This window comes from Miniopterus natalensis, chromosome X, assembly GCF_054644295.1.
Source record: "Miniopterus natalensis isolate mMinNat1 chromosome X, mMinNat1.hap1, whole genome shotgun sequence".
Lineage (NCBI taxonomy): Eukaryota > Metazoa > Chordata > Mammalia > Chiroptera > Miniopteridae > Miniopterus > Miniopterus natalensis.
The window spans coordinates 60,068,174-60,093,150 of NC_142103.1; the positions used below are offsets into that span (position 1 = coordinate 60,068,174).

Below are 24,977 nucleotides of genomic sequence, written 5' to 3' on the forward strand. Positions count from 1 at the left end.
ACTATCATTATTTGCAGATGACATGATATTGTACATAGAAAACTCTAAAGACTCCACCAAAAAACTACTAGATTTAATAAACGAATTTGGCAAGGTAGCAGGATACAAAATTAACACCCAGAAATCAATGGCATTTTTATACACCAATAATGAACCCTTGGAAAGAGAAACTGGAAAAAAAAAAAAAAATCCCATTTACCACTGCAAAAAAGTCAAGATACTTAGGAATAAACTTAACCAAGGAGGTAAAAAACCTGTACTTGGAAAACTACAGGACATTGCAAAAAGAGGTAGAAGAAGATATAAACAACTGGAAGAATATACCTTGTTCATGGATTGGAAGAATTAACACCATTAAAATGTCCATACTCCCCAAAGCAATCTATAAATTCAATGCAATCCCTATTAAAATACCAATGGCATATTTCACAGATCTAAAACAAAAACTCCAAAAATTTATATGGAACCAAAAAATACCCCAAATAGCCACAGTAATCTTGAGAAAGAAAAACAAAGTTGGGGATCACAATACCAGATATCAAGTTATACTGCAAAGCCACTGTAATCAAAACAGCCTGGCACTGGCACAAGTACAGACATATCGATCAGTGGAACTGTACAGAGAATCCAGAAATCAACCCAAGCCATCATGCTCAATTAATATTTAACAAAGGAGGCAAGAACATACAATGGAGCAAAGACAGTCTCTTTAATAAATGGTGTTGGGAACACTGGACAGGTACATGCAAAAAAAAAAAATGAAACTAGACCACCAACTTATACCATACACAAAAATAAACTCAAAATGGATAAAAGACTTAAATGTAAGATGTGAAACCATAAAAATCCTAGAAGAAAACATAGGAAGGAAAATCTCAGACATCTCTCTTAGACATACATTTGCAAATACATCTCCTAAGGCAAGAGAAACAAAGGAGAAAATAAATAAATACGACTACATCAAAATAAAAAGCTTCTGCACAGCAAAAGAAACCATCAACAAAATGAAAATTGAGGCTACTGTATGGGAGAGCATATTTGCCAATGACACATCTGATAAAGGGTTAATATCTAAAATATATAAGGAACTCATACAACTTAACAAAAGGAAGACAAACAATCCAATTAAAAAATGGGCAAAGGACCTAAATAGACACTTCTCCAAAGAGGATATACAGATGGCTAAGAGACATATGAAAAAATGCTCAAAGTCACTAATCATCCGAGAGATGCAAATTCAAAGGACTATGAGGTATCATCTCACACCTGTCAGAATGACTACCATCAACATATCAACAGACAAGAGTTGGCAAGGATGTGGAGAAAAGGGAACCTTAGTATGCTGCTGGGGGAAATGCAGACTGGTGCAGCCACTATGGAAAACAGCTAAGATGTGGAAACAGCCCAAGTTTCCATCAGTGGATGAATGGATGGAATGCTATGCAGCTATAAAAAAGAAGGATCTCTTACCCTTTGCGACAACATGAATGTAACTGGAGGGTATTATGCTATGCAAAATAAGCCAGTCAGAGAAATACAAGTATCATATGATCTCACTCACATTAACTATCATGAACAAAATAAAATGATGAACAAAATAGATCCAGAGACATAGAAGCACGGAACAGACTGAGAGATCTCAGAGGGAAGGAGGAGGTGAGGGAGTGGGTGGGGAGAGATTAATTAAAGAACTTATATGCATAAATGCATAAGCCATGGACACAAACAATAGTATGGGGAAGGCCTGGGGTGGGGCAGGCATGGGGTTAAGGAGATCAATGGGGGGGATGGGGGACATCTGTAATACCCTCAACAATAAAGATAAATTATAAATAAATAAATAAATAAATAAATAAATAAATAAATAAATAAATAAATAAATAAGAACTCTGGCAGCAGTATGGGAAGTAGACTGGAAGGGAAGGCATGGTGGCAGGAAGTCCAGTTTGGAAGCCGTAGCAAACATCCAGGTCAGAGCTGCTAAGGGCCAAGGTGGAGAGCTATGGTAGTATTGGTAGAGAAGGGCTGATTTAGGAAACATTGCAGGCAAGTTTCCTGGGTATGATTTGGTGATTGGATGGCAGCAAATGAGAAAGATGGAGGAGTCCAGGTGATTCCCATAATCCTTGCTTTAGTGACTGGGTGGATGACGATGCATTAACAAAGAAAGAGAGTCTTGGAGAAGGAGAAGGAGAAGGTTTCCAGAAGAATGATGAAGAATTATGATCTTTAGTGTTAATTATGAAGTATTTGTGAGACTTTCTGGTGAAAGTGTCTAATAGTACTTCCCAGGTCCTTTCTAGACCTGTCATTCCACCTGCAATTTCCATTCCTCCCTGAGTCCCTGTATAGCTATCCCATGCCAGCTAGCCCTTGCTCTGATCTTCTGGATTGGCCCAGGCTGTGAAAATGGCCAACTAAGCTGTGCCCCATATTTGCCTGATCTACGTTTGCAAGCCTGAGCCTGACTTTGTGTTTTACATTCTTGCATCAGGAACCTGGGTTTTCCAGCTCCTTTTGACCACAAAGAAAGCTGTTACACTCCTCCACAGTCCTGGAAATCTTTTCCCCATCCCAAAGAACATCTTGAAATTGCCCTTTGCACTGACCTTATCTCCGCCTCTCCCTCCTTTCAGCTGACTCTAGCATGGGGGCGGGGGGGGGGGGGGCGGTGGAGACTGACACAGATTCAGAGTGCTAAAGACCTTGGGACCTTCTAGTTCAACCTTCTCATTTTTCAGACAAGAAAACTGAGGCCCAGGGAGGGGAAACAACTAACTGAAGGTCACAGAAAAAGTTAATGTCAAATCTGGGACTAGATCTTAGAATTCTCAATTCACAGTCCAGTGTTTTTGTCTTGGCAGAATTCACTATAGACCATGGTAGATTTCCTGTCTCAAATGCTAATCAATTCCAGATAACCCCTAACCAAGTAGATCTTTCTACTGCTGCAACTTGCCAGGTAAAATATCTGTGAAATGGTAGATAAGTTATGCCCTGCAAATGTTCTTCACACAATAGCAAATGCTAATTGACCTGATATGTCAAGAATTAGTTATAAGAATTATTTAATAATTTTCAAAAGAAAGGAAGTTAATTGAATTATTATTCTGATGATTTTCATAGGCTCAGCATTTCAATCTACTGCCCTCCTGAACCTTGGAAGTGATGTCCAACTTAAATAAATACATTTAAATAAATGTATCTGTTTTTATATTTTTCCCTTTTAAACTTGTCTCCATGTACCCTCAGACCTGAAGGGAGGGGTCTGGGGTAGCTGATGGATAGAGTCTGGTACTGAGGCCAAGTCTGTGGCCAGGCTGGAGCAAGTTTGGTTGTGGAGCAGAGGCTCTTGTTACAGGTCAACTGTTACCCTCCAGTTTGCCTCATCCACTTCAGCAGGAGCCTGGAAAGAAGCCCTGAATGGCTCCTGGCAACAAAAGGACATTTGTGCACTGGGGGCAAGGGGCCTCAGGGAAGACTTGGTGCAAGGGAGGTGGGAGGGAAAATTAGCAACCTCCTCACTTCCACGGTTGCTGGGGAGGGAAGCTAATGGGTTAAGCAGACATGTGAGGTTTGGAAGTCAAGAAGTCATTGAATTAAAGAGCAGCAAGATACCTTAGAGGTTGTTTAGACCAAACCATTCATTTTATGCCTGGGGACACTAAGGCCAAGAGAGGGGAAGGGACAGGTCCAAGATCAGCTGGCAACGGGCAGAGCCAAAACTGAAATCTAGAGCTTCTGATTCTCCAAACAAGTGTTCTCACCTCAGTACCTACAAAGCAGTTCAGAATTGTGGATTTTGTTTGGAGGGAGGAGACTCCAGAAGCTATCTCTATCTCAGGAGAAAATCATGCTTAATGGCATGATGTGAGGACTCGGAAAAAGTACGAAGTGATGTAGGGAGTCTGAGAGCACCTAGTGAGTCTTGGAGTGAGCACCAAATGCTTGAATCTCCTCCTGACCTGCTGGTTTGTGTCCCCATAGCTAGCTCTTTGTTTTCCAGTGCTTGGTATTATTATATGCATGGGATGATTTGGAGTTATACATTGACATTTTGAATTGTGACAGAAATATACTGAACTCAATATGTATTAGGAAAGATATAGCTAGTACCTCAAACCCTAATTTCATAGATATTAGAGCTTAGAGTGAGGTTGTATTTAAAATTGGGTTGATTAAAGAAAAACAATAAGCATATAATGGCATAGAATGAAGCGATGGCAAATATTGTGAAGTTGGTTCACATATAAGTGAAATTTGGAAAACACTGTGCTAGTGGATCTTGGATCATGATAGGAGGACCAGCAAAGACCATTCAGGCAATACTCCTGGACCTGGGCAGCTGAAGCTAGTTGGACCTCTTAATGTTCTTTTATGAAGACAGTGCCAAATGTTTGCTCTGTTAATGGGTCCACTTAGGATAAAAACAGTATCGAGTCAAAGAAACCTCTGATTGACTGATCTTACTTAATAGGAAGAAAATTAAATATGCAAATCACATGAAATTGTCAGCTATGAGTCAGTATATCAGCTTTTTCTTCTCTAAAAAGTCACTGGTTGGTCCTCTCCACTACTTCTGTTCTATTTCGGTGGAACTTGTAAGAATGGCATATAAGACCAAATAGGCTCAAGGTTAAGATGGAACACTGAGGGCCAGAGAGAGGAATGTTCTTAAGATCATTCAACCATGAAAAGCACAGTCAAGACTGGATCCCAGGTCTCTTGACTCCCAAACTAATGCTTATTCAACTATTGCCCCACATTTCCTGCCCACATTTCCTTCTCCCTTGCCCTTTCTGCACACTCCCCTCAACCCTATCTCCACCCCCAAGTCAGGCAGCTACAGCCTCCACTGAAGTCTTATCTGGCACAGCTCACTTTCTTTAGATCTTCTGGACTCATCAAAGACCCAAGAATCTGGTAGCATTGGTCACCTCCAAGACGATTCTGGGTGGTTAAGAGACAGGAGTGAGAAGACTTTATTTTTGTACCTCTTGAGTTTTGAAACACCTGAAGCCATTACCTAGTTTAAAAATAAATAACAAAATAAATCACTTCCTGAGCTAAATCTCAAAACTAATAACATTTATTCAGCACTTTGAAGTTTTTAATGTACTATCTCTTATGGTCCATATAAGAACCCCATGCAACAAATTGCTCCATTTTATAGATGTGGACATTGATCTAGAGAGAGGAAGTTTCTTGCCTAGGCTCGTACAGTGAATCAGCACTGAGATTTGGGCTACAATGCATACCCCCAATCTCCAGTGCCTTGATGCTTCCATAGCCACATTCACAAACCTCATAATTTGTACCAAATTGTCCTCAGATCAACCTGAACCAAAGTGTTTACATTTGCCCTTAAATAGACATTTTCAAACTTTAACCTAAAGAATTAGCACAACCAGTCCCAGCTCAGCTGTGTAGGTGGACACCTCTTCTGTCTGGCCCCATCCCCTAAACCACACTCCTCTGTCCTCTGGAAGCCACATACCATTCAGTCACCTGGTGCCCACCTTCCAGGATTCAGGATGGCATCTTAGCTTGGCACAGACATTCTAAAGAGGCAACTTGGCAGCTGCAAAAGCATTTGTCTGGAGGAGGGGTCACTAATTCAGGTCCTTTGGGGTTCCTTTTTAGTCTTTGCAGCTGGTGTCTCTAAAATGGAGAAGTTCATCCTTCCCCAAGTATGGGCAGGCCACAAATATTGTGCCCCCAGAAGTCTCTGTTGCAAAGCAGGAACTGTGCTCAGCAAGAAGCTCTGGAATGGTGATGAGGGAGGAGGTGGGTGGGGGGTGGAGAAGCAGATGTGTGCTGTGTGCTGATCAAAGCAGTGTTCCTGCTTCAAAATAGGTCCCCTCTCATCTGCTGTCATGGCAATGCAAATAAACACCTCATCCTGCTGGCTCTTTTTCCTTTTTTAGCAGCCACCACCCAAGAACTCAGGGTCTTAAGGTTGAAAATTCCTTGGGAGGTTACCAGATCCCCTTTCTGTCTCCTGGTAAGACTGTGCCCAAACCAACTACAACTACTTGGGGAGGTCCTCAGGACCTTGCACATGTCCTTAGTATGTCACTTGTTAATTGTCTTTCTGTTCCACACGACTCCCATCACCACCACCTAGAAGCCATCCTCACTCAAGTCACAAGCTCATCCTAATGAAAAACTGGAGCCAATGGGAATTGCTTAGGTTGGGCTGGAACCAGGAGGATGGCCCAAATGACCTCGGCAAAGCCTGGATGATGCCAGGAGTTCAGGCCCAGCCAGTAAATGTATTCCTGGCCAGCATCCTTCTTTTTATTCCTCCCTAAAGCAATCATCTTCCCCTAGATGACTGTGTCCCCTCAGCAGTTGCTCCCAGAATGATATCCACTTGTCCATACCCAAGTAGGATACCAGAGGCAGAAGGCAGATATGCAGTCAGGCAGTCAGGCTAAAAGAAACTTGTTAGAGAGAAAAAGGAGGGAATTTTTTCTCTCAAGGCTACATATATCACCCAAGTCCTAACTAAACCTCTTTGTAGCCTTCCAGATAAAACAAATGGTGGGAATACCAAAGACACTGACTCTCAAATGTCAAGACTCTTTCCTTCACCCTCTGTTCCCTTTCCCAGCATACCTCCCTACCCTAATATACTTCCTAGTGGACAAAAGGCCTCTGAAAACAAGGTAAATATATGGGTGGGTGCCATTTGTTGATAGCTTTCTAGGGAAATCCTCCCCTGGCTCCCTAACCAGAGAAAACCCTCCATCTGAGAAACGAAGAAGCTCTGCATGCTCACTCACCTCCAAAAGGCCAGGACCAAGTAGTCCAGGAAATGTCCACTGGAGGGAGACAGAGAGAATGCTTCCAGATTTTACACCTAGGCATTGGCTGTACTGCCCAGGAACCTGATCGGCCTGCTCAATAGGAGCACTGAGAATCTCAGTCCCATTGCATGCCACTTGTGAGCCTCACCTCACACACTTACCAGCATTCTTCCTCCCCTGCCACATCGGGAAACACTGCAAAGGAAACAGAGAAGAAATCAAAGCATTGCAGACACCCATGCAATGTCAGAACTAGAAGGGATCTTTGTAGTCAGCGAGTTCAATCTTCCCATTTTACAGAAAGGCACACTGAGGTCTACAGAAAAGGAAAATGAAGGACAAGTGGAGCAAAATGGCACCTAGAAACCTACTCCTGGCTGCCCACACCATAATACTTTCTCCTATTCCACTGGCTGACTCCTCTTGTTCACTCTCATCAGCCCCAAATCAGGGGATTGGAAACAATCTTCACAGTTCATAGTACTGTTCCAAGGTCTAAAAATAAGGATTATCAAAGAATCAATTAGCATTGACTTGGCACATACTATTCTTTGTATAGTATCAACCAAGTTAGAAGCAAGGTGTGTTGGTGGAAAGAGCAGTATTTAGAATGGCAAGCTCAAGTTCACGGCCACTTTCCTCTACTTACTGATTATGTGTCATTGGACATAACCTCCTGAACTTCAGTTTCTGAATCCGTAATACTAGGATAGTAATAATACTGACCTCAAAGGCTTGTGAGAAATTAATGTACCTGAAAGTACTTCTAAAAAATGATAAAGCACATTATAAATTTATTCATTTAATAAATATTTATAGGGTACCAATGGTCTTCAAAGCACTATGCTAGATGCTAAGGATATAGCAGTGATCTAGGCAGGTAAGGTCCCTGTCCTTGTGGAGCAGGGGCAAACAATAAACAGGTAAACCAATAAATAAATAAGGAAATTTCAGACATCACTAAGAACCAAGAAGGGGAAACTTTAAAAAACAAGATGAGGTAGATAGTGATAGGGCAGGAAGAATAAAGAGATTGCTTTACTTTAGAAATGGTGGTCAGAGAGTGTCTCTCAGAGTAGTTGAACTTTGAGCTGAGGCCTGAATGACAAGGAGTCAGCAATGTGATGAACTGAGTGCAGAAGATTACAGACAGAGGATGAAGAGAACAGTGGGAGACAAATTATGCAGGACTTTGAAAGCTAGGGTGAGGATTTTGGCTTTGATTCAAATCACAGTAGGTAGCCATTGTAGAGCAGGTGTAGAGCAGGAGAATGAAGAGATGTGATTTCCACCTTAAAAACTACTCTCACTGCTGTGTGGGGAATGGATTGTAGAGTGAGAGTGGGAGCAGGGGAATCTCTTAGGAGGTTTCTGCAATAGTTAGATAAGCAATGTTTGTGGCTTGGGCTAAAAAAGTAGAGGTAGAAAAGTAGGAAAGAAAAAAGGGTTCTTCTTAGAGATAGAAGGATCTTCTTGCTTATTCTGCTTTTGTGCAGTCAGCCTGTAAAACAAAGATTATCAGGAAAAGAGTTGGTCACAGTATTTTTCATCTCTCGTATCCTCTGAACAATGATCTCCACACCAGGTGCAGACAATAATGATCTCTAATCCTTGGAGATTAGGTTCAGTCCTAGGTCATCCTAAAATGACTAAAGGTCAGATCCACCCTTGTAGACCACAAGACAATCTGATGAATCTTCAACCCACAATTGGTAACAAGAGAGAGGAGGGATTAGGAGGCAACCCCTGGGTGTTCATTGAGAAGGCCCTTGAGGGATGTTAATGTGAAGGACATGGAAAAATCTGGAATGAGATAAGTGTCAAAAGAGGAGAAAGACCAATCAAGAGAGACAAATATGAAATTCCTCTACTAAGCTACAAATTGGACCTCTTTAGGATTGAGTAAGTCAATATAATTCTCACTAGTGGACAAGGGGTAGTAAAAAGAAAAGATAAAGGAGTAGTAGAGAGGAGGAAGCAACCCCTTGTACAGCCCTTTTTTTTTTTTCTTTTTTTTTAAATATATCTTTACTGATTTCAGAGAGAGGAAAGGAGAGGGAGAGAGAGAGATAGAAACATCAATGGTGAGAGAGTCATTGATCGGCTGCCTCCTGCATGCCCCAGACTGGGGATTGAGCCCTCAACCTGGGCATGTGCCCTGACCGGGAATCAAACCCTGACTGTCTGGATCCTAGGTCGACTCTCAAATGCTGAGCCATGCCTGGCAGGGCTACAGTCCTAAATGTGACAATTCTGGGAAACTAGGAGAAACACTGATAGGAAGAACAGACTATTCTGTAGTCCTATTCATATATAATTGCCTTCTCTTTGACCCTACCCCCAACCTATCATAGATATAACAGAATTAAATATAGTTCAGGAACTAACTGGGCTTTAAATTTACACAGGAATTTACAGGTTACAAATAAGTGACCTTTTGTTCAACTGTCACAGCCAATCTGCATGGTAAGTTTTATCCTCATGTGATACACTAGAAAAATGAGGCCCAGAGGAAGTGAAGTGACTTACCCAAGGCCACACAGTTAGTAAATGTCAGAACCAAGTATATAGTAACTTAGGCTTATGAGGCTGCCAATTGTATGTTATTCTATTTTTTCTCTGCAGTCCAGGATAACCCAGAATGGGCCAGGACTATGAGTCCCACTTTACTTTGGACCCTGATCCTGGCACTATTTTGGTAGCTCAGAGGCTTACAGGGAAAGATGAGGCATGAGGTTTTGCATCAGAAAGTTCTACCAGGTAAAAGCTCTTTTTGTTTTCTGGTTGTAGACAACCATTCTTGAAGAAGACCAGGATTAGTGGTGACAGTCTTCCCATACAGTGAGTCATCCATTCACTCATTATGAGCCTCCTCAGGGCCAGGGCCTGTGCCGGGTACTCAGAGATTCAGCTAAAACTGGCATGTTCCCTGCCCTTGAGGAATTTATGGCCAACTTGGGGGGTGGGTAGGGCACATGCACAAATCATCACAGTTACATGTAAGTGCTATTGGGAAGTATAAAGCATTGTGGAACTGAGCAGAGGGATTAATTAGATGGTAAAAGTGCAGGTGCATTGTCACATGAGCATTTGGGAAGGAAGCAGCATTTGGAACAGGTCTCGAAGGATGAATAATAGTTCATGAGGCAGATGAGTCAAACAGCATGGTAGGCAGAAGGGAGCATAGCAAAAGGCAAGGAGGTATGGAAGCATGTGATTTGAGGAACTATGTATAGTCTGGCTGGAGAACAGAGTGCAAGACAGAGAGTGAGAAATGAGTCTGGAGCAGCAGGTAGGGGTCAGATCATGAAGGACCTTCTAAGTCACATGAAGGACCTTGAACTTTATGCAGAGCCCATTGGGGAGCCATTGAAGAGGTCTAAAAAGGAGATTGACATAGTCAGATTTATAGTTCAGAATGTAACTCTATCTGTTGAGTAAAAATTAATTGGGAATGGGGATAGGGGAGATAGGGAAGCCAGAGCAGATAGGAGCAGTGGTCTTTGGGGACCAAGGAGGGGACCAAGATATGAACTATTTATACATTAGAACCAAAGTCAATGATAGGATGTGGAAGGATAAGAGAGGAGTCAAGGATGAATTCACGGTTTCTGGCCTGGGCAACAGGGTGGATGACAGGGTTAATAACTGAGGTCAGGAACAAATGAAAAGGTATGGTTGGTGGCAGGGGAAAGGGGGATCTTCCTTTTATAATGAATCTCATTTGGACCTGTTGGATTTGAGGGGCCTGTGGAACACCCACTCAGAGTTGTCCTTTAGGCACTGTGATTTACCTGCACATGCAAAGTTGCACAGAAGCAGATATGGTCCTTGTGCTTGAGGAGCTTGCAGTCTAGTGGTAGATAGAGTGGTCAGACAGAAAAAAACAGATCAGGAGTCTTTGAGAGATAAAAGTAATCATGTTGAAAGAATGAAAAAGAGAACCAAAAGGGGGATGGGGGCAGAAAGCTGGTTGTTGAGGAAGAAGCTGGGAAGTCTGAGAGCGGTGGCTTGGAGACAAGCTGCAAATGCTACTGACAGGCTTCGTCCAGATCAAGGAGTTCTCAGCCAAAAGTGGCTGGGATGGAGCTCACTGTCCCCAGCATCCTTTCTACAACCATCCTTTAGCCTGCTGAAGGGAAGCCTAAAGAAATTTTTCACCCTTTCCTTGTATGGTTTCTCTGCTTCCCCTCACCTCCTAGCCAGCCCTATGCCACAGACCCAAGCCTGAGGCCAGTCATGAGAGCACGTTCTTCACACTCCAGCCTCCCTAGCCCTCTCAGTTGAGCCACACAGAGCCTTATTCACAGCCTGACCCTCCCTTCCTCCGGAGTGAGCTCTCACCACCCCCAGGCCCAGTCCATGTTCTGACAACACAGACTATGGACACTGTGGGAATCAGGCCCCCCAGACCCCTCAAGAGCTGACTCTTCTGTTCTTGGGTTTTCTCCCCTCGGAGGGGGTTCAGTGAGTTTGGACACTCGTGTGTGCATGAGTGTATGTGTATGCTCTATGTAGTCAGCCAACTCCTCTAGGCTAGGCCTAGAATACGGCTGTTCTGGACTGGACACAGGGGTAGATAAGACACAGGCTGGTTCTTCAAAGGTTCTTACAGTCCCGGGTGGAGACAGCTGGATACATGAAGGGTGGTATGTGGGCTGGGGCTGGATTGAGTGTGCCACCATGTCCTAAATTAAAGTACTGGTGTCATGGGGCCACTCTTAAACCCCATCCCAGTGGCCTGGGTTCATGCATTCATGTTCTGGCTGTGATGTGTGCTGGGAGTAGGTTGTTGCAGCCCTGAGGGATTCCAATCTCTTCCCTAGAAAGGGAAGAGGAGAGGTGGTTTAGAGTAGGACTGATCAACACAGGCATTTGACCTGACCATGTGACTTTGACCAATTCTTTGCTGGGCTTCAGACTTGTTGCTTATATTGATAAGTGGGTCCCTGACAATTCTTATCTTTCCATAACAAGGGAGATGGTGAGAACAATCCCAACCAGTATAAGTCAATAGAATAAATGTCTTCTAGAAGGTCTTGATAGAACTCAGAGTCTGAGATGGCTTTTTTGAGGAATCCCCAGAGGGTCTATTTCCCTTGTTTCCTCTCTGAGGGTGTGAGCTGTCCTTACTAGTTTGGAGTTTGGGGCCTCTCAGAAAACCTGACTCCCCTTGTGTACTTACCAGGACTACCATGGTCTAATACCCACTCACCCACCCCCTAAAGAGTGTCTGATCTATAGCCTCAGGGATGCTTATCTGCATATCATTTTATAACTCACCCTGTGACAGAAATCCCTGCTGCCTTGGACTTCTTTCACCTTAATTCCCTTCTCCCAGTCTTGGCAGGGCTTCCTTTCCACTTCCCCCATTCCTCACTCCTCACCTAGCCCACAGGGTTTCTCCAGGTCTAGTTTCTTGCATTTGGGCCCTTTCCTCCCACCCCCCCCCCCCAGCTTTCTCCAGCATACTGTCTTCCCCACCTCCACAGCAAGCAAGAGCTGAGCTAGAAAAGAGAGTGAGCTAGCAGCTGCAACCCCCAGTGGCTGCCTGGATAATCTCAGGAATGTCATATCCCAAAGACTTGACTTTCCCACTGGCCAACAGGGACCCTTCTTCCTGCCCAGAGCTTGGGAGTCCTTCCAGGAGAGGGGTCTTATACAGGGTGAATGCAGGAAGGGACTAGAGGGGAGACACATAATGGTTCCAGGGTAGAATGGAGCCTCTTTTCCAGACTCTGAACTAGTTAGACCAGGTGTGAGGATAGGAGGAATGGGGAGAGTTACCTAAACCACCCACTTTCTGAGACTCAGGTTCCTAATATAAGTGTTTCCTATGGTCTTTTTGTTTGCACAGGATGTTCCTAGTTCTAGGCTTTCCCCAGACAAGTACAATTTCTCTTATGTTATAGACAAAGACACTGAGGGCACAAGCCATGGGCTCAGCATCACGTAGAACAGCCATTCAACTTTCCTCAAATTGAACCCAGATTTGCTGAGCATCTACAAGTGGCAGGTCCTTTCACATAGGTCATTGTTGCAATCATTTATGAAGTAGGAAATCTTCTCCCTATGTTGTTGATGAGGAAACTGAGGCTCAGATGAGAGAAAGTAGAGGCCAAAGCTGGGCTAGCAGATCAGTGTCCTATTTCCAGCAACTACTGCATTATATCATCATACCACATTCTTCTCTCAAGCTCCCATGGTGATCCAGCCCAGGGTAGAAAACAGGCCAGAGAAAGTCAACTCACTTCCAGGGCTTCAAGCCCTGTTCCCCAAGTGAAAGACTGCCTTTCTTCTGTCCCTTGGCAGCCCCAGCCTTCGAACTACAGGTGCAACTAGACTCTAAGATCCCTGGTGACAGCTGACAACCCCAGCAGCTCACAGGTGGGCCAGAGAAGTGGGGTCAAAGAACTCCACTCTCATACTCTACTGTGAAACCTCTGACCCCACATCCCAGCCCAGGTCATGTGAGTTGCTGCCCCTTGTTATTGTTGCTAGTGACTTGGAAATGCAGACCAGATCCTGGCTGCCAGAACTTCCCAAACCTCCAGCTGTTCTCAGGACCTAGGGGCCACTGGGAGGACTGTTCTCCATTTCAGGCTCATTTCCCTGACCTAGGCTTCCCTGTCTTCCCCAGGGACCTTGAGTGGAAATCACTGACATTTGGGGAGCAGTTTTTTTTTTTTTTTTTTTCACTTAGTCTAGAAGTTTAGAGAAGTGTATATGAAATATAATGAGAGTTTCAGACAGCAAAGGAAACGATCAACAAAATAAAAAGACAACCACTGTATGGGAGAACATATTTGCCAATGATACATCTGATAAGGGATTACTATCCAAAATGTATAAAGAACTTATGAAACTCAAAATCAAAAAAACAATCCAATTTAAAAATGAGCAAAGGACCTGAATACACACTTCCCCAAAGAGGACACACAGATGGCTAATAAACATATGAAGAGATGCTCAAAGTCACTAATCATCAAAGAAATGCAAATGAAAACCACAATGAGCCTTAGCCAGTTTGGTTCAGTGGTTAGAGCATTGGCCTGTGGACTGAAGTGTCCCAGGTTTGACTGCAGCCAAGGGCACGTACCTTGGTTGCAGGCTCGATCCCCAGCCCTGGTTGGGGCACGTTGGGGAGGCAACCAATTGATGTGTCTCTTTCACATAGATGTTTCTATCTCTCTCTCCCTTCCACTCTCTCAGAAAAGCAATGGAAAAAATATCCTAGGATTAGGATTAAAAAAACCCCAACACAATGATATATCACCTCACACCTGTCAGAATGGCTATCATCAATAAATCAACAAACAACAAGTGCTGGAGAGGATGTGGAAAAAAAGGAGCCCTCATGTACTGCTGGTGGGAATGCAGATTGGTGCAGCCACTGTGGAAAGCAGTATGGAGTTTCCTCAAAAAATTAAAAATGAAACTGTCTTATCACCCAACAATTCCACTTCTGGGAATATATCTGAAGAAATCCAAAACAGTAATTTGAAAGAATATATGTATCCTTATGTTCATTGCAGCATTATTTACAATAGCCAAGATTTGGAAGCAGCACAAGTGTCCATCAGTAGATGAGTGGATAGAACAGCTATGTTACATTTTCACAGTGAAATACTACTCAGCTATAAAAAAGAAGGATCTCTTACCTTTTGTGACAGCATGGATGGATCTGGAGAGCATTATGCTAAGTGAAATAAGCCAGTTAGAGAAAGACAAGTATTGCATGATCTCACTTATATGTGAATCTAATAAACAAAATAAACTAAGAAATGAAATAGAAACAGACTCATAGATACAGAGAACAGACTGACAGCTATCAGATGGAAGGGGTTTTCAAGGCTGGGTGAAAATGGTGAAGAGATTAAGCAGAAAATACAAAACTCATAGACACAGACAACAGTATGGTGATTACCAGAGGAGAAGGATGGGAGTGGGTAGAAGAAGGTAAAGGGGGAATAAGTAGTAATGGAAGGAGATTTGACTTGAGGTGGTGAACTCACAATACAATATACAGATGATGTATTATAGAATTGTACACCTGAAACCTATATAATTTTATTAACCCTTGTCAGCTCAGTAAATTCAATTCAAAAAAGTAAAAAAATATATAATGAGAGTGCCAGAGCTGGAAGGATTGTCAGAGAGAAACCAATCTAACCCTCTCATTTTATAGGTGGAGAAACTGAGGTAGAAATTACATAAACATAGTGGATAGAACATGGACTTTAGGCCTAGATTACCTGGGTTTAAAATCCCAAGTTTATCACTTAAGAGCTGTGTAACCTTGGATAAGTTTCCAAACCTTTCTGTGTTTCAGTAAAATGAGGATGACAAGAATAGTAGGGCTTGCTTTGCTGAGTTATTGTGATAGTGAAATGAGTTAATATATGCTAAGGGCTTAGAATAGTGTCTGCCACATAGTATGTGCTCTATGAATGTTAGCTAATATTAATTCTAACTGTCTCTAGTGCTTTTGGGAAAAAACAAACAAACCTGGCAATGCCAATCTGTAGCCTTTTCCACCAGCCATATTGTCAAGTATGTCTTCCAACCAGCACCCCCCTCCCCCCAAGCAGCCTCCCTTATATTGCTTTTGGCACTAGAGAAGCTGAAGACAAAGTAAGAACATGTCAGAGTCAAAGTTTTTCTTCCAGCTTCTCACCTCCCCAGTGCCCATCCCCATCTCTCCCATGTCCCAGAACAAACATGGTCTTATCTCAGATGACTCTTGAGCAAACTACATCCATTTTGCTGAGATGGGCAACTGGGGGAGGGGGACAAGCATTAGGAGTGAACTCAGATAAGGCAAGTTCTGAGGGTCCCCATCCCAGGCTGTGCAGCTGCTGCACTGCTGGACCTCAGTTTAGCCATCCCTTTACCTTGTGAACCAGGCTAGATTGCTATGCACTAGTGCTAGATAGATTACAGTTGTTAACTAATCAGACAGTTTCATACCCTGATCTTTTCTGGAATAAATCAGTCATACCCATTCACAGGGTACTTGTGAGTTGTGAGTGCAGAAAACTCTCATGTTATATCTACTAGACATAAAGCTCCATGGGTAGGAACTATTTTGCTAACTGTTATGGATCTTTCCAGGGCCTAACACACAGGACTTGTCACGTATTAGGGCCAGAATCCATACTGCTCAGTTGAATGATAAAGGTACGAATTCCTGAAAGCTATTCTCAGTCTAAGGAAACCCTTCATTTCATTTAAGATAAAAATAAAAGTAAGCATATCAATAGCCTTTGCCATCATTATTTAATGTGATCTTCACTACAGCCTTACGAGGTAGAAATTATAATTTTTGCAGTATACAAATAATAGCAATGGTTAATGCTTGCTGACTGCATGCCAGGTACTTTTCTAAGCTGTTTATACATATGAAATCATTTAAACCTCATAGCAGCTTTATGAGGTGAGTACTGTTATTAGCTCCATTTTGCAGAGAGGAAACTAAAGTTCAGAGGGTGAAGTAATTTTCTCAAACTCACACAGCTAGCAAGTTGTGGCTCAGATAGTAAAGGGCTTGATGCCATGTCTTCTTACTCTAGAGGTCCTGGTCTTTTCACTGCATCAAGAACACCAAGGTCAAATTCCTACACACAAATTTGCAAGTCTCTCATTTTGGCCCTTTCTTCCATCACCATTCACACTTAATGCCTACATCCAGGGCAAGTCTCCTGGCTCTGTGCCTCCTCCCCCCTTCTGTCTTCAACCTTACTCTTCCTTGAAGAAGTTTCCCTTCTTCTTTCCTTTACGGATCATCCCTTCAGATTTCAATCCAATTGCACATCTGCCATGTGCCAGGCTTGTATATACAGCATTGTACTGGCAACTCCACCAAGTCTTATCCACTGATCAGAAATGGTTTGCTCAAGACCACTCAGCCTAGATGTGGCAAAGGTAGACATTATGTCCAGGTCAATCTGACTCCATGTTCAGTGCTCTTTCTGCCACACCAAGCTGCCTTCTGTTCTGAACCAGAAACTCTTCTGAGAAAGCTTCCCAAATCACCCAGAAATGAACTCACAGTTCTCTTTAAGTCCATCTATGCCAATGACCTATTCTTTCCCCTCAGCCCATGGATCTGTGCTTCACAGATACATAACATATGTCAGCATCTAGATGAATTACAATTAGCCACACAGGGACAATCTATAGTGTGGATTTTTCACCCATGTTGGGAGCCAGTACCCAGCACTCAACTGACACATTATTTGACTGGGCTGTGGAACTGCAGATAGGGGTCCTGGAGGTGAAACCTCCTTCTGTAGGGTTTATGGCCTTACCCTGCCCTTGCTAAGTGGTTTTGCCATGACCTGAGAGTTTATGTCAAAGTTCCTTTCTTTGAACCCAGTAATTGAGAGGTGGTCGTATGTACAAGCCTCAGATATACACACCCAAATTCAGGCTGGTTAAAGGACCTGTGGTAGTATCCTAAGATGAAACAAACTATCTGGAGAGGTGGTGAGCTCCAGATATTTGGCAGTATACAACAGTGTCTGGTCATGGTAAAGAGGACATCTACATGGACCATGGGAATGACATCCAGAAGTATTTGAGGGTTTCTATGCATTCATATGTTCTTCTGAATTCTCTACACTCCCTCCTCCCCCTCCTACAGCAAATACATACTGCATGTGGCAAATGAGTCTTGCTTGGGATGACAAGAGAAAAGGTCTGAAAAAGTGGAGACATCCTGGGGGCTGGGAGCGGAACTGCTGAATCACCATTGTCACACTCTCACCCTATATCCTGCCAGGCTGATTCTGGGAAAAGACTGGGAAACTGCAAGCTGGGCTGGGACAGAGAGGGCCTGGAGTGTGAACAAGCACACTTGAAGACACATGTTTACATGGGCATATGTATGTGCATGAAGATGAGCCTACGGAGAGGATATAAAAGCACACACCCATGTGAACAGGTCCCCAGGCAGCCACCTGGAAGTCCTAGGCACACTGTGGGAGCTCAAGAACAGGAAAGGATACTTGAGAATGTGTCCTTGGGTGAATACAGGAGAGCCCTCATGCACATATGCACTCAGATGTGTGACTAAGTATGTGAGGACAGTTTTCCATATAAACTCCAAGAAGCAAACACCATGGAGAAGACTGGCAGCAGCAGAAAGAAACGCAGAGGCACTACTGAAGAACCTCAGGAGGCTGCAGTCATTGAGGATGGGGCAACGGAAAGCAGAATCCAACCCCGGAAAGCCTCTGCCTTTCCTCCAGGCTTCAGCATTTCGGAGATTTAAAACAAACAGCGGTGATACGTAATGTTCATGTGGTGGGAACAGTAACAGCAGAAGGAAAAGTTCACAGCTAAGAAAAAACTTCAAAAGGAGAGAGAGACTCTTGGTGATAAGGCTCCACCAAAGTCTATACCCAAGACCACTGACAACCAGCAAGTGTATGATGAAACCACAGTAGATCTTAATGATGAAGAAATTGTTTATGATGAAGCTACAGGTATATTTGCTTCTTACTGCAACAAACTTCTCCCAAGGTTGTCATTACAACATCAGATAGACCTCATGGGAGAACCATACTACTCTGTGAACAGCTCTCCACAGTTACACCAAACTCACATGTTTATTACATATTACAGAAGAGGACTAACTCTGAAAATAAATGATTTCACAGTGCATCTCAAGAGATTTTACAGAATTGATGATTATTAATGAAGATCATAAAACACCAAATGGATCAATTCTTAGTCACTTGCCAAATGGACCAAATGAGCAGTGTTTGTCTGCGTAAAGAAATTAAGAGATGAAGAAAGGACTCCACAGAACACATACCTGAAATAATTCTGAATAATTTTACAACATGGCTGGGTAATTCTGTTGAACAGATGTTTTCATTTCTCTTTCTCCATAATACTCAGTTTATTGGAAGGCAGGATGCCTCATTTCACAATCAATGGGATTATATCTTCCTCAGATTTCACAGATACATATTCAAGAGTGAAAAGAAAGTGGGAATTCAGGAACTTGGTTCATGCTTTACCTTAAAATTAAGATCTCTTCAGAAAGGAACCTTTGATTCTAAATATGAAGAATATTAATAGGTTCATAAGCCCTGGGAAATAGATACAAGTAGGAGAAAATTCCATTTATAAAGTACTGAAGGAATAGTATTAGATTTGGCTGAACAGGCCAATCTTGAATTTGTGACAGAAGATTTCAAAATGGCGCTTACTGATTTCATACACCTTTTTTCATGTCTGGACACATTACCAAGTGCCATGAATTACCAATCACTATTTCTGTAGAAAATACAAATAAAAGTAATTTTGGTGAGAGTTTAAAAAAAAAAGTATGTGAGGACAAAGACTGGGGAAAAGTGTGGTGTCCCTTATTGGACCATGACTGGGTGGCTAACCTTTACAAGGCTTCCTCATTTATCAGGGACTTTACTGTCCATGATTTGTTTTACCTCTCACAGAAGAAGCCCTATGGGTAGGTGAGACAGCATTATTCCACGTGTGTGGATGTGTGCATATGTGTGTGGCATTTGTTTAGATGCCCCTCCTGGGATTGCTGTTAGATACTACCAGAGACTGGTTGTGTTTAGATTTTGCCACAGAATAAGTGAGGAGATTACAGTCTATTACATAGACTGTGTGTGGATCCAGTTGTGTCCTAACGCCCTGTGTGACCTTGGGCACATCTCCTCTCCTCTTGGCCTCAGTTTCTGCATCAGTAGTTTGAAGGGAGGAAAAATGAGGGAGGAACAAATGACTTCTATGGGCCTTTCCATCCCTGATGTTGTGGGACTATCTACCTATGTTGTAAGAGGAAATAACTGAGGGACAACAGCAAGTATTGACCCTCCCAAAGCCACCTAGATAGAGATCCAACCACATACTCTGCTTTCCAGGCCAGTGTTTTCCAGGAACTGATATGCTCATCTGATACAAGAGAGGATACATTTTCTGTCCACTTGCTATGTGCATACCACCATGTTAAGTGCTGGAAGGGGACAAAAAGACACATCAAAGAAACAGTCTTGTGTGTGCATGTGTGAAAGTGTGAGGCTGGGGGTGGGGCACTCATATGTGTGTTTGGTTGTTCTGAGAGACCACGGATACCTTCCCAGCCCACTGGCCTCCAGGGAAGACACATCAGATATGCATGGAACTATTTATACCGGGTTCATCTCACATCTAAGCATCTTGTCCCTTGGCCGCCCCTAAACACCAGTGTAGCTCAAAGCAGCCCTGGACCCTGGCCTGGCTTCTCACTACCTTCCAGTATCCCTGGTTTCTAAGGTGTCACCGTTCAGCTCCCAAATGGATTGTTTCTCATCCTAGACTTAGGCAGGGTCAGAGTAGAGGGCTGGGGGTGGAGGCTGAGGCAAAAGAGCAGACACGATCTGAAACCTTAAACCTGCAGTTTCCAAATATGGAATAATCCTTGTTCTTTGCTTTGATGCCTCCAGTATACAGTTTAGAAATCTGCTTCTAACAAGTCATGTGTGTTAACCACCGACTCCGTGCTGGTCACTTTAAAGACAACCTCCCCAAATCCTCATGGCATCTCTGTGAGACAGGCACTGATTTTGCAGACAAGGAAACTTAGACTCAGAGAGGACTTGCTCAAAGGCACACAGCTATTATGTGTGTGTATGTGTTGGGGGGGAGGGGTGTGGAATTCAAACTGAAGTTTCTCTGCTTCCCTGTTTCTCATGCCTCCCCAGCTGAAGGAGAGCTCCATATGGTGTGGTATGCCAAGGGTTCAGTTTCCCCATCAGGACTCCAAGAATGTTGAATGAGATGATCTGAAGGGCCCTTTCAGCTATAGCAGGCTCTGCCACAGCAATGCCCCTCCTTGCCATCAGCTCTGCCATGCAATTGCTCACAAGGGGGCCTGGTTCAGAGAGGTCAGGGGGCTCAGAGCAGCCCATGCCCTTGACTGGCCTCATAAGTCCAGAATTCCTGCCTGTTTTACTGGGGGGCCTCAAAGCAGTAGCATTGGAAAAGGAGACACAAAACCCAAGTGCATGTGGGGGGGAGGGGATCTGGCAGGCTGCCTCTTCTCCCTGAGATCTACCCATGTGTTGATTGGTGTCTGCCAAAGCCTTATGTGTACACATGTGTGTACATATGCCTTTGCACTAGGTGCATGCTTTAATATGTCTACATAATCTTATGTATGTTCCTGGGTCCATGTGTGTCTGCATGCTCGTGCATGGGAAGGCATGCATTTGTGTGCAAGTGTGCCTACTTCTGTATGTGCATACAGGTATATATATGTGAGTCTACATGCTTGTGGCTGTGCACTGTGTGTGCATGTACATTTGCATGAGTTTGTCTCTATATGTGTGTGTATGCAAGCTTCAATGACATGTCTATACATGTGTGTGTGTAGCTGAGAGTGTGCATGAACACATGTGTACATTGTGTGCTTCTGGACACACACATGAGTGAATGTGTGTGTGGGTGCTAGTGTCTAGGACCTGGGCTAGAGGTCCCTGGCCTTTCTTGGGGTTTTCCTACCCCGACAATTTCTAAGAGGTTAGCATGGGCTGGGAGTGTTTGCTAGGAGTCTGAAAATATTAGGGTAATTAGCATAAAGGGATTTAAATCTATGCCAAGCACCCAAAATAGTTGGCCAAGGAAGTGGACAGTGGTGCCAATAGGGCATCAAACCTCTCAGGCACTTTCACTTCCCCCTTGCCCTGTCCTTCTCATTAGATCCATCTCTCATCTCCTCCTCACCCATCCTCACTGCCATTGCAGCTACCTTACTGGACTCCACATCACCACGTGGGCCCTTCCACGCTGTCCCTACCTGAAATTGCTAGAGCTCTTTCCTTAGAACCATACATTTAATTATATCCCTACTTTACTAAAATTCCTCTGTCCCCTAACACAACAGTCTCCAGACTTTGGAATTTCATGGATGAGGAAGACAGCGTTTAAATAAATAGGGGAACAGTCAGAGTCACAGACATTTTTATTTTTCTGAGGACAGATAATTTAAAAAATATCTCACTCCTATTTCATTAAAGAGAGATCATTTAAACCTCATCCCCATAAGGACATAATAATCTTCAAATAAATAATAGTCTTTTGAGTTGAATTAATTTAGCTTCCTGAAAACTGCACTACATTATCTCCACTTTTCTCTCATTTCACGGCAGATGAGAGAAAATCTCATTTGGGACCTCCCTCTAGGTTAGGATCATCAACTCACGCATGAATTCCAAACCTTCTGGGAGACAGCTCCTGGTTCCCCCTCTCTAGCTCCTCTCCCCTCGAGCCCTGCACTTGAGGCACATTATGAAAGCAGCCCTTTCCCCAACCCATCACCACTTAACTACCTGCAGACTCTTGCTCATGGAGTTCCCTCTGCCAGGCATGCCTGGAATGCCCTTCCCCTTTTTTAGACTGACAAACTCTTCCTTCAAGGCTCAGTCTCAGTCCAAATGTGACCTCCTATAAAACCTTTCCAAGTCCCTCCTGCTGGAAGTGATCTTTCCTTCCAAGGATCCCAGCCTTAGTTTCATTCTCTCATAATCAAGCTAGTTGTTTGAAAGTCTTCCTACTGGGTTGAAATATGAAAAGCCACACAGTGTCAAGAAGAGTGCGGACTTAGGAGTTCAGGCCCCAAATCTACCAGTCATACCTGAGTGACCTTGTAAACATTTCTCAATCGCTGTCAAGGTCCTTTCCCCATCTATAAAAGCAGAAAAACAGTGGGTTGTGGTGAAGATTACCACCACAGTTAATGAATTGGTGAGATCACTGTTTAGTCCTCCCTTGGAGTATCATCCTTTCTACTCTATTGATATCAAAGGCTTTCAGTTTCCAAATGGGCATCTTGAATCATCAATGACCCTGGAAGGGAGCAGAGGAATAGCACTGACCCTGAGTGCTCCGCCACCGCCCAGGAGCAGATGTTTGATGGCTTGACTTCCTCCTCTGTCTGGAGGCATCTTTAACAGCTGCCCACTGGTCTTACTGCCTGAGAGCTGTCAGCTGGCTCTCTGAAGGGCAGGTTACCATAGCTTTGGGGCACTGTGAGCTCATTCACTACCAGTGGGAATGTAACCACTTGACCTTTTTGATAAAACCATTTGGTAATCATATCCAGGGCCATAAAAAATTGGTCATACCCTTTTAGCTTAGAAATTCCATCTTTGGGAATCACTACAAAAAAAAGACTCAAAAGATGTTTGCTGTAATGTTATTCAAAACCATGATAAAAAAAAATCAATGTTCATATATTAAGGCAATGATTAACTAAATTGTAGTAAATGAACTTGATAACATACTATACAAACATTAAAAATATGCCCAACTGGTGTGGCTCAGCAGTTGAGCGTCGACCCATGAACCAAGAGGTCACCAATTCAATTCCCAGTCAGGACACATGCCTGGGTTGCAAGATCGATCCCTGGTAGGGGGCAATGAAGGAGGCAGCCAGTTGATGTTTCTCTCCCACATCTATGTTTCTACATCTCTCTCCCTTCCCCTCTCTCTCTAAAAATCAATAAAAATATATTTAAAAATATATATGCCTTAGGGGAAATTTGAGCTAAATGAATTTCAAATCAGAATAAAAATAATATATGCAGAGTGAAGAATTGCAGCTTTGAAAGATGAAGGAAGAATTGTAGAAGAAAAAAAATACACTCGAATATTAATAATGATTTTCCTGGGTATTGAAAATAATGGATGGTTGTGTTTTCTTCTCCATTTTTGTTTTCCAAGTTGTCTCAGTAAGAATATACAGCTATTTTTAAAATTTTTAAATTTATTTTAGAAAGGGGGGAGAGAGAAAGAGAGAGGGAGAGAGAGATGTGAGAAACATTGATCGGTGGCCTCCTACAATCTCCCGACCAGGGATCAAACCCGAAACCTGGGTATGTGCCCTGACTGGGAATCGAAACCAGCCACCTTTTTGGTGTATGGGATAATGCTCCAACCAACTGAGCCACACTGGCTAGGGTCATACAACTATTTTAATGAAAAAATCATTTTAAAAAAACAATCCCCAAAAATGAAAAGAAAAAAAGAAAGAAAGTGCCTATGTCTGGTACATAGAAGATACTAAAGAAATATCAGTTCCTTGGTTCTTGAGAGAAGAAATCATGCCCTACACAGCCTTATGGGTCTTAATATGTTCCTATATTCCCTGTTCCAGGATATAGCAGTACTCACCAAATATTTAACTGACTATTTAGAATAGTGTCTGGCATATAGTAGGTGCTTGATAAATATTTGTCACTTTTCCTACATCCTCTTTGAGGACAGAAACCATGTCCTTTTTTGCCTTTGGGTAACTCCTATGGTACCTAGCACAGAGTAGGTGCTTGATTATTAGTAATAATAATTATCATAACAGTTACCATTACTTGTATTGATGCTACATACCAGTCATCATGTTAGGTACTTTATACACATTATCTCTTATATGTGTAAACATTTAATATACCAAAAATAACACCAACCTTCTCACCCTGTAAAGTTGGTGTTGTTATTGTCTTCATTTTAAAGCTGAGAAAACTGAGGTCTCAAGGGTGTTAAGAATCTGGGAAGCAACAAAGGCAAGTTTTATGAGAAAGAGCCTGCTAGCCTACTCATTTCCGTGGGAAAGCAGCAGAAGATCACAGAGCTGGTTAAATGACAAAGGTGAGACTTGAACCCAAGCCTTTCTAGTGCCAAGGCAGTCTCAGAAGCCCATCTGCCTTCCAGCCAGCATACAGTGGTCCTCAGCTGCCTCCTTCTCCCTTGAGCAGTGGGTGGGTTGGGGCTGGGCAGCCACTTACCTTCACTTTCCTGAAGCAAGCCCAGAAAATGTCCAGCAGAGGCATGGTGGGGCTCGTGAAGCTGGCAGGGCCCTGTAGAGCTCTGCTGGGCACAGGTCTCTCCTTCTCTGGAGACTAGGCTACAGGGGACCAGAGGCTCTGTGAGATCCAGCCCTGACCCAGTGTTCCATCAGGCACACTGCACGGAGAGGGGAGAAGCAGAACAGCAGCTGTTCTGAGCTCAGCTTGCCTCCACTCCAGGCGTCTCCCAGACTGCTGGCCAAGGGAGGGAAGAAGGGGAGGGAAGGAGAGAGGAGGCCAGCTAAGGAGGAGGGACCAAAAGGCGGGTCACTGATTCAAACTCTGCACGTTAACCAGCTGGCTGGGA

At 43.3% G+C, this 24,977-nt stretch overlaps 1 pseudogene; it reads left to right on the top strand.

Annotated features, from left to right (window-relative positions):
* Nucleotides 1-17,934: 17,934 nt before the first annotated feature.
* LOC107530209 (ribosome production factor 1 pseudogene) lies at nt 17,935-18,953 on the top strand (annotated as a pseudogene).
* The last annotated feature ends 6,024 nt before the right edge of the window (nt 18,954-24,977 follow it).